The sequence below is a fragment of the Callithrix jacchus genome, chromosome 6, assembly GCF_049354715.1.
Source record: "Callithrix jacchus isolate 240 chromosome 6, calJac240_pri, whole genome shotgun sequence".
Taxonomy (NCBI): domain Eukaryota; kingdom Metazoa; phylum Chordata; class Mammalia; order Primates; family Cebidae; genus Callithrix; species Callithrix jacchus.
In genome coordinates this window covers 80,609,492-80,623,575 of record NC_133507.1, presented here as the reverse complement: position 1 = coordinate 80,623,575, position 14,084 = coordinate 80,609,492, and the positions used below count along the sequence as shown (strand labels likewise).

General features: G+C 38.5%; 2 long non-coding RNA genes across 3 annotated transcripts in view; one reads left to right on the top strand and one right to left on the bottom strand.

Annotated features, from left to right (window-relative positions):
* Positions 1 to 7,205, bottom strand: part of LOC118154591 (uncharacterized) — a 32,491-nt gene extending 25,286 nt beyond the window's left edge. The window contains exons 1-2 of one of the 2 annotated variants that reach the window (XR_004744676.3): positions 7,019 to 7,205; positions 2,336 to 2,415 (exon numbers count right to left, since the gene is read on the bottom strand). This is a non-coding gene — a long non-coding RNA (uncharacterized LOC118154591). The remainder of the gene's footprint in view (positions 1 to 2,335; positions 2,416 to 7,018) is intronic. The other variant, XR_004744677.3, reaches the window with a different exon arrangement.
* Positions 1 to 14,084, top strand: part of LOC144576804 (uncharacterized) — a 251,157-nt gene that overhangs the window by 152,706 nt on the left and 84,367 nt on the right. The window contains exon 2 of the long non-coding RNA XR_013519346.1: positions 6,620 to 6,653. This is a non-coding gene — a long non-coding RNA (uncharacterized LOC144576804). The remainder of the gene's footprint in view (positions 1 to 6,619; positions 6,654 to 14,084) is intronic.

Here is a 14,084-nt window from a genome sequence, read left to right as displayed (position 1 = left end):
TTCATAGATGGGGAAGAAGGAACCTAAGGAGAGAGAGATGCATTTTGCGAGGAAGAAAAATTATGACATAAATTTGTCATAGCTTAAAGGATACTGTGTACAGATGACAGGCTAGCCATGAAAATAAAGAGATTTTTCCTTTTTGGGTCAGGGTAAAAAGAAGAAAAAGAGAGTCACATGAAGAATTTAAAAATTTAAAAGATTTCTGTATAGAGTGATTGTAAAGTTTATCATTTAAACAAGATCACTTTGAAAGGGAAAGGGACATCATCTGGAGCAGATGTGGAAGAGCAGGCTTAAGCCAAGGCTAATAGCCATGTATGGTCACCCTCCAATGACTTCAACCTTCTTATTAAAATTAACTTTAAGCTGTCTCCCCTACTCTTTGTTTTCCAAACATCTGTTAATCTATCGGGTATATACCTCAGGCCCATGGAGTATGCTTTCTTCTATTTATTTGTTTAAAAATACTTATTAATAACTTTCAACATACCATACCATATTCACTACACTCTGATGTACGGTGGAGCAGTCAGCAATTTTTTTTGATAACATGCTCTGTTAGATTTTCTGAATGTATATTCTTAAAACAAATTTATATTTTATAAATTTTATACATATATCACTGAATCAATGTATTATGTCCATTTTATTTCAAAAGAGAAAAGTTTCAAGATAGAAAAAAGATGAAATGTATATTTTAAAGCTTTATATTTGTTGATGACCAATAATTTTGTTCTGCATAAAATACCAAACTTACTAAACTTTATTAGAATTAAATTTATTCCAAACGTTTTATTGTCTTTGAAGTTATTTGTTTAAAATTTAAAACAGTGATTCATAGATTGGCTTCTAAGTGGATATATTTGGTTTCAATAATATTCATTACTAAAATAACACCTCCAAAAGCACAGTGCATGCAAATATGCAACATGGGCAAAGGCAATGTTTACAGTAATGAATATCAACTCATACCTCGAATAGGCTTGATAATTAAAAGAATTTTTTGCCTGACTTTGAGTCGGAGCCCATGTGTCAACATCATTCCTCTGTTGTTGTGGCTGACAAAGAGATCACTGCACCCTTCACACGTGTGTATACCATTAGTGGTTACATCAATCTCTTGCTTCTTTAGAGGGATATTTTGGAGGCATTAGTTTGTTCTCTGAGATATATCAGTTAAAAACCCAATATAAGAGAATTTACTGGGTCACATAAACTACAGCATATCATAATACACTAAAAGCTGACTAATGAATGAGGATGATGCTGTCATCCTTCTGTCAACCCCTCTTAATTCAGGATATTTTGTGAACCAGATGTGGCATGTCACTATGTAGATTGGTTTGAAATGATCTTACTGATGAACACAGGTCAAAAATAAATACAAATAAGAATTTTAACATTTCTTTCCATACCTCAGAGTGTTGTCTTGCTTATGCTTAGGGGTACTGGCATAGACTTTAATATCACATAGACCTTGATTCAAATTTTACCTCCAGTGCTTAGAAACTGTATGGTCTTCCTCACACGTTGCTTCCTATTTCTGAAACTCATCTATTCGTTGTAAAATGATAATAATAATGCTTGACTCAGTTTTTTTCCTTTTAAAAATCAGCTGAAACAATGACTAAGAACAAAAAATCTGGCAAAGAGGCAAGAACAACACAGTAGGTGTTTACCGACCCCTCAACTACTTCTCTCTCTCTCTACTTTTCCTTCATCTTCTTTCTTGCCTACCATGATCGTCTTATACCCCATGCTTTGTCCTTACGCTTGAAAATAAAAAAAAAGAGAGTAGTAACTTGTATATTTATTTCATTAGCCATTTGGAGTCCTCAAATTTATTGTCCTAGAATGTCAGTTTATAGACATCTGTTTTATATTAGAGAAAGGGGAGCTCTCCCCAGATTCATATATGCCACACATTTCTCCTAAGACTCATCAGCTAGGACCACATGAGGTCACATTAATATGAACAGCTCAAATTCCACTAGTTTTGCCAGCCTTTTCTACTTGTTGGTAAAGGACTTTCAGGTCCCCTGCCAGACCACCCACTAGCATTTCTGGGGATCTCTCAAGAGTACCTCAGATGTGCTCGCAAGCAGTTTTACTCTGGAGGCACCAGCAGCCCTGCTCAGGTTGGTCCTCTTACTGCTGTTCTGTGCACTCTGTCCCTGCTGACACTGCTCTGCATCTGCCCTCCTGGTTTTGGATCCACCTGCTCCTTGCTCCCCCATTGGCCATTTCAGTCTTTCCTGTTTCTCTGCTCAGCACAGTTGGTAGCTGGATTGATTCGCCGTTAAGGAAGACCTGAGCTGGCATCATAACCTACCTGCCTGGGGTCTGTGTCAGAGGAGTGAGATGAGGTAGGAAATGAAAGAGAGCTGGATTCTCTTCCCTTTGCCTCGTGTGCTGGTAGGGTAAAATTGCAACAGATGGATTATACAATTTAGTGAACACAATTATTTTGATTAGCAATTACAGCTTTATTTTCCTTTCTTGGGCTTATACATGCATCCAGGAGGCTGGGGCAGGGGCAGCTCTGAGAAAGTTTCCATAATGTATTCAGGCTCCCCACCCCACTCTTAGAACAGCCTTTGTAATTGGACCAGCAGGTGAACACAGTCCAAGTCCAAGATGAGTTTCTACTATGTCAGGTTCTCGTCATCACCCCAGGCATTAGCAGCACATGCCATTCTGGTGAGACAGTGCTTACAGTGAGAAACAAGAGGCAGACTATAGTGGTATTGTATGGGGAGACCATCAGATAACTCAAATAGATTTGAGCCCTTAAAAACATGTATGAAAAGTGACAAAAATGGGCTGTTGTCTTTAAATGAGAAAGCCTTCAGTTCCACTATAATTTTCGTAAGTTTGTTCTTCTAATTCAGTTAAAGGGCAAAGCAACTTATTTTTGCTACATTGTGCATTTTAATGAAATGCCCTAGAAGCATCAGCATCTCCTTATCTTTCCTTCCCCTGAAAAGAGCAATATATAATGAACATGCTGACATTGAAATGAGTAATTAATATGCCGCCTGTTTAGTCAGTATGAATCAGCGTTTTGTGATGTCTTGTGAGGATAGGATTATAATTGGTAGAATTTCTGCTTTATGGGTGATAATTCTGGATTCTAGAAGGAACACATGCATTAAATAGCACTGTTAATTTGTCTTATAGTAAAGCATACAGCTTTACAAGGGACAAGTAAAACTTAGACAAATGAATAAAAATGAATTAAATATATGCTAGCTTTGAAATATTCAGGTCATTAAAAATTTGTGGCAACTCTTGAATTATTCAGAACATTTTAAAAAACCAATTTAAGAAATCTCTACTGTGATATGTTATCCATAAGGATGATGGATTCTTCAAGATTTACCTGTTCTCTTCTCATTGACCTCTTAGTAATTATCATTCAAAGTGTTGGTTGACTTTTCTAGTTACCTGATATGCTAGGACTGCTGCAGTCTTCTTAGAGAAAGCTCACTGATCTAAGCCTACTTTGGAATTCGTGTTTCTTCTGTGAATGTAGATTGTTCTCATCCATGCCAAACAAGTTCAACCTCCAAGCCATGGCATGATCCTTCAGTGTAACATGACTTCCACTCAGTTTTCCACCAAATTATTTACTTCTGTCTTTTCAAACTCTGCCCTACCTTCTCCAAAGCTGTTTCCCGATTAATCCTAGATGAGACTAATCTCTACTGGAAGGATTTTAGCAAGGGCATCTTTTTGAAATGCGACTCTTTTGAAATGCTCTGGGTAAAGGGTTTCATGAAGAAAGAATTTAGGAAAATGTTGCTTTTATTGTTGGCCTAGAGCACATTCCATAGAATAGTGGTCCCTAGGCATGTAAATGTGTGATCAAATAAGTTAAGTTTCTTACAGCAGAACTTTTAATACATGTCCTAGGAATCATGTACTCTAGCTGTGATAACTTTATATTAAGTTTGCTTGTTGTTTTCAGATTATTTAGTAGTTTATCCTCCATTTTATTTATTTATTTAGTCTTGCTCTATCACCCAGACTGGAGTGCAGTAGTGCAATCTCGGCTCACTGCAACCTCCACTTCCCATGCTCAAGCAATCCTCCCACCTCAGCCTCCTGAGTAGCCAGAATTACAGGCATGTACCACCATGCTCAGCTATTTAATTTTTTTTATATTAAGTTGAGGTCTTACTATGTTGCCTAAGCTGGTTTTGAACTTCTAGGCTCAAGTGATCCTTCTGCCTCGGCCTCCCAAAGATGTTGGGATTACAGGCATGAGCCACTGTGCCCAGCACTCTCCTCCATTTTATGTAAAGTGCTTCAATCTTATTGTCCCATCTATCCAAGCACCAATATTCTTCTGTTCAAAGTAGACTTTTAATTCACGTTGACTGAATGTAAAAATGGAAGGTTAATTGTGATAGACCTAGAAGTTACTATCCAATCTGGATTTGCAAAGATTCCTCATATTTTTATAAATAGTACCTAACAACTTAGTCTTGTACTGGTCCTGTCCATCCTCTTATTCTCTTGTCACCACCTTAGTTAAAAATGCTGCGAAACATATTCAACTTCAAAGCCATATCATGGGCCTTTGATTTTAGTTCCTATTGCTGAAGTCTGGCCTTTCCCGGGTGTGCAAGTCACAGCTGGTAATGATGGGGACCAGATGATGCCCTAGCAGCACATTAAAGGTTTTTACCAGGATGTGGTTTGATAGTTTTGCTTGGGTATTTTGTTGTTGTTATTCTTTCCTCTGGAATGTGAGCTGTGGCCAAGAATTATTTTCCTGATTGCATTTTTGCTATCCCTACACATTTGGAGAGTTAGAAAGTATACAGAAACATAAGGAACATGCTTTTAAACCACTTCTCAAGCTAACTAATGGACTCTTATAGGGTAACTTTTAGCTGTGACCTTTTGTTTATTTAATAAATATGCTTCTATTATGTCCGAAATGCCACACGGACATCTTGGTCTTATCATTTTTACCAAAACATCATTACTCTAGGGTTTTAGAACCAATTAAATGCCTATAGATATAATTCTTTGAATATTACAAAAAAGGTCTTCACCTTTACAATGCGTGTTCACATCATAAAATTATGGGATGTGCATGTGCTGATGATGGTTGGTTGAGATGGATTGTAAACAGTATCTAGGCTATTACTATTTTAAATGTTTATTGTATTTGTTTCATAACATTGTCACATGTCCATTGTAGAAAATTTGAACAATATAAAATAAGGACAAGAAAAATTAAAAATCATCTATAATCTTACCACCTTAAGGTAACCATGTATATCTCACTCTTCATTTTATGGTTGGAAAAAAACAATAGGATTAGTAAAACTGACACTCCAACCATTAGTGTCAGCATCATAACTAGACAGTCTCCCTATTGGTACCATTCACCAGACTCAGAACCTACTGATGATTTTATATTCAGCAATTCTAAATGTTAGAGCTATCCAATCCGAGATGACCTTTTTCCTATATTCATACTCTCTTTCTCTTTATTGTCTTCATCCATTTCTGCTGCTATAACAAAATGCCTGAGATTAGATTATTTACAAATAATGCAAATTTATTTTCTACACTTTTGGAGGTTGTAAAGTTCAAGATCAAGGTGCTTCAGGTTTGGTGTCTGGTGAGGACCCTATTCCCTGCTTCCAAGATGGTGCATCCACGGGAGGTGATGAATGTTGTGCCCTCACATGATGAAAGGACAAACAGCAAAAGGGCCTAAACAGCAAAAGGGCTTGTTCTTCCCAGCCCCTTTAAAAGGCACTAATCCAATTATGACGGCAGAGCCCTCACAACCTAATCACTTCCCAAAGGTGCCGCCTCTTAATCCCACTACAATGAGAATTAAGTTTCAACTCCAATTTTGGAGAGAAAGTATTCAAACCACAGCAGTTATCTTTACAAGGCTGAGGACTTAGAACTATTATCTGTTCCAAATGTTAACCCTGGCTGCTCCTTGGAATCTTAACTGCCAAATGGACAAATCCATTTAGATGTCTAGAGGCATCTCAAAGTTAAGGAAGCCAAAGTTGAACCCCTGATGCTCAACTCTCCCTAGACGGTTTTTTTTCCAGGCAGTTTTTCACATCTTAATAAGGAGCATAACATCTACCCAGGTGCTCAGGTCAAAATCTTCACCTCATCTAGCTTATGTGAATCTGGAGAAAGACCTGGGGTAATGCCAGATTTCTCTGGGCAAAGCCATTATTAAAGAATGTAATTTATAGAGGTCAGTTCTTCCCCTGCTAGAAGCAAATGGAATCCTGTCAACTCCCATGCTGGGGGTAGGCATGACTTTGGCAGAACAAATGTTTTCCATATTGGGAAAAAAAAAAAACCCTTATGGATGACCCAGTAATATGTAGCAGACTCCACCAACTGCTGATTTTGGCAGCAAAAATCAACCCCAAGGGCTGAAATTTTCAAGCAGTGGCCTTCTGAGTAGCTGCCAATAAAGTGTATTCAGCAGGCTGACTGAAAATCAGAGTCCCCAGCGAGCCAAGAAACTGGGAGAACGGGTCAGAAGAGATCACAACCCAGAACAGTAGGTTGTCTTTTAGGGGAGATATGTTAATCCACTTCCTCTCTTCTCCTACAGGGCACCCGATGGAATAAGCTGTTGTTGAGAGGGAGTATCACGAAATAAGTGAAAAGAAAAAAGAGATGGAGGAAGACTCTTCATGGATTCAGTGATGTTGGGGAGGGGCACTTTGTATTTATGCAGATGGTCCCACGTGTTGTAGGACATTGGGCATCTCTGGTCAGGGAGGCCAGAAATGCCCACCAGTCACTGTGTTCTGCATATTTCTATGGAAATGGAGCATTTCCAACTTTTCTGTAGTCTCTTGAGAGCATCTATTAGAAAGGAAAAAACTCTTAAGAAGGAGTTCAAGGAAAGGAGTGTGTGTGTGTGTGTGTGTGTGCGCGCGCGCGCACGTGTGCACATGCATGCGTGCATATGTGTGTGTGTGTAACAGAGAGAAGAAAGCTCTTTTACCTCTTGAGTTGAGTTAGGGAAACATGGTGACTCACTGGCTCAAGGGTTGCTCATTTCAGGATCCTCAAGGATTCCTCAGAGGACAGAGTACCCATCACCAGGGTCTTGTGGGAGAAATCTTCCATCCTGAACTGAACTGACAAGGCTTTCTGAGATTTGTTTTTTCACATGGATTCAAAATCCTGTTGGAGTAGTATTCTATTACAAACCCTTAAATAACCAGAGTGTGTGACACACTGGAGTATTTGTGATGTCATTTTCTCTATGATGTAGTCTAAGGGCCTGAGTAATGCTACTTAAAAAACATATGTTTCATCTCCTTGCAGCTTGGGGCCCAGAATAGCTCTGGTGATCACATCCATATAGAAAGAAGGGCATAAAAAAAATCTCAGATGCTTTAGACTCAAATCTGCCATAAATATTAATTTCATAAATTTTATAAATACACTAATATATAGCATACCCTTAGGCTATTTATTTCATATCTCTTACCTCAGTTTTCCTTTCTGTAAAAGGGTAATGACAATTACTTTACAATATTATAGGAAAGAATGGATATAATAATTATGTGAAGTATCTGACCCAAATTTCATGGCTCAATAAATGTTAATTCCCCATCTAGCCAGACAGCCCAGATAATTAATTACCTGAAGTAAGAAAAATACTTTTGACTAAATTACCTTATATAGTTATATAAACATCTGTCTTTTTCAGGTACTTTGCAATTTCCTCTTGTCCAGCTTATGCTTTTGCACAACTGGCACTAGGCAACTTACAAGATTGCATCTTAACATTACCCTGAAGTTTAAACTGGAACATTAAACCTATGAGGATGTCAGCAGGAAAAGGGATTCTCTTTTTCTAGACTTAAAGAGAGGGTATGATATACCTTTCAATCTGGGTGTCAAGTGACAGTTTTGTTGTAACAAATTGGTGGAAACAAAGAGGGAAAAAACCCACTTGGAACTGATCTATGCTGCAGGCAGCACTGGCATGTATCCTACTCATGGCATGACTAAGCATTTGTTTGCTGTCACGTAACATAACCTTGCTGCCAAATACTTTTAAATATCTGCAAAAACACTCAAATAATTGGAGGGATTTCTTAAGAGGCATTCAGAAGTTACAGAAGTCAGGAATGTCAGTCATGATATAAACATTAAGATCATAAAAACGAAGCTGGGATATGTGTAGTCAGACATCAAAATGGAGCAGTCTGTTAATGGAGCTTCCTTTCGCTGTTGCTCTTTCTTTAAAACATCCTTTCTTATTCAGACAGGTTCATCTTTCCCCCCAACCTCCATCTCTTCTGTTTCTTTCAAATTTCTCTGTAACACAGTCCTTATACTTTCCCCTCCCCAAAATGTCCCTTGAACACCATGAATATCCCAATTATCTTTTATAATAGGATGGATATACAAAGTTGTCTTTATATGTTTATATACAGCATGAAGCTAAGCAAAAAAAATGACAAGAATTGCTGAAGCAAAAAAAAAAAAAAAAAAGAGTTAAAGTCCCAATGTTCTCGTTTACTAATTAACCCAGATAAAGGAATACTTTCCAAAACTGCATTCATTTCATGTAAGAGTGCCAAAATTAATGAACTATTCAAGCTCAGCTGGAGTCTCAAAAATGTACCTACTTCTTACAGGAAATACTATTATTTTTTCAATAGAAACAGAAACTCTGGGAAATGAGCCAGTGGCTTCTACTTATCTTCCAATATCTTCTGTCTTGGCCCTGAGGTTAAATATACTCATCACAGACACAGGCACAGATATAAGTGACCTCATAGAGGCTGAAAAAGAAATTAGAAATAGCAAGAGAGGCAAAAAAATAAACAGCGGGTCATTGCTAACATTTGTGTTATATTTAAGCAAAGTAATAATAGCTTAGCATTAATTGGGCATTTACTGTATATGTGGGAGCCCCAGTGATATGTGCTTTACAGGTGTTATTTATCTATTCCTCACACAGCTCTAAATGGTAGCTAATGACAATCACAGCAATCATTCAAGTAACATTTATTATGTGTTAAGTATAGTTCTAAGCAATTCGTAAATGTTAACCCGTTTAATCTTTGTAACAATCACATGACATAAGTACTATCAGTATTTGTGTTTTACATGGGAGGAAAATGAGGCACAGGGAATATTAGTAATTTGCTCAACATCACACTTAATAAGTTAGAGGACCTATGATGGGACCCCCGGGGCTGGTACCAAATATTAGTAACCACCACTAAGCTATAGGCTATTTCTACTGGGTTAAAGGATGGGTTAAAGCATTTTATGTGCACAGTGTTTGCAGACTTTATACCCAAAGTTTTTGTCTTCTGAGTAGCTAAGATTAGGACTGTTGAAGAGAGAAGAGAGACCAGGTTGATCCAGCTAGGGAGGGAGTGGGGGTTGGTGTGTGGGGATGGGTGAGAATGTGCCCTGTGAAGGCACAAAACAAGGAAGGTGAGAGAAAACCAGGAAACATGCTGAGTGAGGACCCACTCCTGCCAATTTTAGTGAGATGCACTTTATGACCTGCCTGGCAATGTCTTTACCTTTGGACCTACCGAGATTCATTCCCAGTCCCTTGGTGGCGGCAACCATGTCCAAATAGCTATCATCTTTTATGAAGACTATATTCCTATCAGCCATTTTGTCCTTCTATTATCCTGTCCTCCACCTAGCGGCCAACAGGGAGCCTTTAAAAAAATGTAAATCGGATTATGAGAAATATAATCATAATATATTTGCTAGAAATCATCCAAATCCTTCTTTCCCTCTTGAAATAAAATGCAGACTCCTTACCCTGGTGTTCCCGGCCCTAGGTGACTGTATTTGCCTAACTAGGCAGAAAACTAAGACTCAAAAAGAACATTCTGCATGGGATATACATTACTTGGCTGAAATCATTTTTCTTAATATAATATTTTTTGCTATCAAACAGGATTGGGAAATTTACATTCATAGGCCTAATAGTTTTCAAATGTATCATTTGTCTTCGGCAAAGATAGAGCAGGTAGAAGAACCTCAGATATTGGGTTCTGCAAAGAAACCATAAGTGAAATTCATAAGAGAGAGTTGGTTTTCAACACATACCACATTTTGAAAGCTCTGACACTAGATCAACACAACAATATCAATCAAACATAAACATTCTTGTGCCCCTTTGCCTTTCTTCCATTTTGCTGTTCCATCCCTAAATATCAGAAGCCAGTCAGCAAAATATGTAGGAAAGAGGAGAATCTTGATTACTAAAACTTTAAAACTAAGAGCAATATTGACTCCAAAGAATCAAAGAGTGAAGGCAAGGCCTGGAGTAAGGGAGACACATATACCAAACTTTGGGGATATTCCACCCACAAAGTGGAACTACCTAATTGTGTAAATGCTATTTATATAAAATACTATCAAAATAAATGTAAAGTTTTAATATTTATGTAGCATTTTTATTTCATTGTCAAAAATATGGAATACCTTTTAATCACTGCTAAGGTCTTGCCATCTGTTTATTTCTTGACACCACAATAGAAACATGATTTTACTTTTTTGTCTGGAGAATATTCTTGTTAATATTGAGTTAGAAAATAGTTCAAACTCTTTAGAAAACTATAGAGAAGCATGGACGCCAAATCAATCCAATGGCTGAGTCATCCACCAAAGTCCTCAAATCTTTTTGAATGTTTTTGGCTAGCATCCCAATTAACAGTATGATAACTCATTGAATCAATTCTCTTTCTGCTACACCAAGTACTCCTAGGATTGCATCTCATAGAAGCTTCCTGTGGCTCTTTCCTATAACACTTTGAATTCTCAACATTGATTTCTGGCTGAAGGGCTTCCTTGAGATACCATGCTAACCCCATCCTGTAGAAACACCAAGTTCACTTGAGGACAATAGATGATCTATTCTAGTTCTGATCTATTCTAGTCCTGATCAAATCATTTGCTCCTTCTGTGATTATTCAGGATCTTGGTCTGGGTGCAATCAGGCAGAGAATCATTAGAACATTTGCAGATTAGTCTCATCAGTTACCTGCTGTGACCACCATCTTCTTGTATATTTATAAGAAAAAAGGTAGCCTGCTGATTGCCATTAAATTACACGAGGATATATTTGTCTTTTGGAACTCCAAGGCATCTAAGTGTAAAATCAAAATTCAGTAAAGAAGGTGAAGGGATGTTCCAGCAAACATTTCTCGAGAGGTAGAATTATAAAACTTGCATAGTGAGGAAGATAAGTACAGTTTGTGTTTAATCATTTTCAGTTGGAAACACAGTTTAATTTAACAAATATCTATTGAGTACTTACTATGGACAAAGTACTGTGTTTGGCTCTGGAAAAAAAGAAAGGAAAGTGAGGACCCCTGATCTCAAGAGTCAGTTACCAAAACCAACATATAAGTAAATGTAATCCAAGAAAGTCTGTAACATGTAATGCAAAAAAGAGCCACAGAACTTTCAACTGGAAAAAAGACCAGATTATAAGGCAATAAGGAAAGTCTTCATAGAGAGGAGAGAATGTATGTTTGTGTAGGTTTTTATTTTATTTTATCTTATCTTTTGGAGCAGAATCTCATTCTGTCATACAGGCTAGAGTGCAGTGGCAAGATCTTGCTCACTACAACTTCCACCTCTTAGGTTCAAGCAATTCTCCTGCCGCTGCCTCTGTAATCCCAGGTTCCACCACCATGCCCAGCTAATTGTTATAGTTTTAGTGGAGATGGAGTTTCCCCATATCGGCCAGGCTGGTCTTGAACTCCTGACCTCAGGTGATCCACCTACCTCGGCCTCCCAGAGTGCTGGGATTATAGGCTTGAGCCACTGCGCCTGGCCTCAGCAGGCTTTTTAAAAGATGGAAAGGAAAAGAGGGAATTGCAACTAAAAATAAGTGCAACAGCAAAGGCATGGAAAAGTGGATGTAGGAGATGCTGAAGGTTTGCCTACCATATCCTATGGACACCTACCTGTTGCTTCTTGCTGCAAGCTTGGCAACTCTACTAGAGAGCCTTTTCTGGCTATGGAGGCATGCTCAATGGGCATGCGGGGTGAGGTTGTAGGGATCAGGGAGTTGATGCCCCTGCATGCAGTCCCAATCAGTGACAAACAGTGGCTTCCTTGTTCCTCAGGTGAGACAGCTCCAAGGTATACTTCATTCCAGTGTCCTGAGGACTGCACCTCAGTTACCAAGACTGGTTAATATTTATTAACTTTATGTTGGTTATCTTCCCTTTTCTGTCTCATTTCTCTGTGTTCCTGATGGATGCTTCCTGGGATCACTTCTCAAATAAGCTACTTGCCCTCAAATACAATCTATGACAATGAAGAAGCACAAGCCATGTTAAATAATCAGCAAACTGCCCATCTTGTTTAAAGAGAGGTGGGTCTATAGGACAAAATAATAGCAGAGGTAGCAAAGTTTTTGGCATTTTATTCTATGCTTTTATGCCAGGAATTGTGTAAAGCACTTGCACACATTCTATGTCATTTAATAATCAGGAAACCCCTATGAGTTAGATGCAACTGTAAATCAGTGGCACAGAAAGGTTAACTAAGGACTGGGTGCAGTGACTCATGCCTGTAATCCCAGTACTTTGGGAGACCAAGAGGGGCAGATTCTAAGGTCAAGAGATTGAGACCATCCTGGCCAACATGGTGAAACCCTGTCCCTACTAAAAATAAAAAAAAATTAGCTGGATGTGATGGCATGTACCTGTAGTCCAAGCTATTCAGGAGTCTGAGGCAGGAGAATCACTTGAACCCTGGAGGTGGAGGTTGCAGTGAGCCAAGATCATGCGACTACCCTCCAGCCTGGCAACAGAGCAAGACTCCATCTCAGAAAAAAAAGGAAAAAGAAAGGTAACTAACTTGCTCAGGATCACATATCTGTCAGGTAGGGAAACCAGAATCCAACTCCAATCTCTGAGATGCAGAAACCTGCTTTTGAAATCCAATGTTCTTTCACCTCCCTAAAGTTGTTGAGGTTATTGAATGCCAGGTTAGAAAGTTTCTGCTTACCTGAGAGAGCACTGAGTAACCATGGAAGTTCCTGAGACAGCTGAGGTACAACAGAGGAGATGCTTCAGGTTGGTTGGTGATACTAACAAGAAATGAGAATGTTTACACTGTAAGCAGAGCCTGATCTGGAAACGTCAGAGGAGGTCAGCCATCCAAGGCCCTGCTTAGATGCTCCTGGTACCTCAATAGCCAATGCATGGTCACTGGTTGGAGAGCTCTAAAATTGAAATTAAGGTTCCAATTCAGTAATCAGACAAACCTTGGTCAGAGTCCTGACCCTATTATTATATTTTTTTGTATTTGACTGAATTTCCTCTATTCTCTGGGCCTCAGGCATGTTATTTGTAGCAATTCATATTTCACAGGGTTGTTGTAAAGATTAGCAGAGCTAACAGGTTTAAATAACTTTGACTTTTGTCTGGCATGTTCAATGTACATTAGCTGGTATCATGAAAGCCTGGGACTGTATCTTGGGCACACATAAGCTGACCCTTTTTTAAGGTCCCACAAAATTTAGCCTCTTCACCAGCTTCCACAAAAAAATTTAAGTATACCAAACATATGGTTGCTTTACTGAAGATTTGTGTGGCTAATATATGGAATGAATATGGAGATGCATTCCTGGTAATGCACATTCTCATAAGAACTGCTTCTCAAACCATTTCTTACTCTGCTGTCAGAGTTTTATAAGACCATCAGATGAGAAAGAGTGGCATTAGGCCACAGTGGGAATCTACTCTGGCATATGTGGAACAAGACTGCTTTCCTCCTGCTTTGAAAGGCATTCAAAGGTCCGCTGAGGACCAAGTTCATGGATTCTGCTGCTGCATGTTGGCATGAGCAGGAATATATAAAAGGCAAAAACGACATGTTTCACTACTAAAAGGTCAGCTCATAGAGTAATCTAGAAATTAAGGGAGCCAGCTGTATTTGGTTTGGATTTTACCTATTATAAAATGTTCTTCCATAATACCCTTCATATTCATATAGTGCCTTTTTTTGGCAACCTGGAACATAGTATTTTTTCAAATTATCATCCATATACTGGGCAT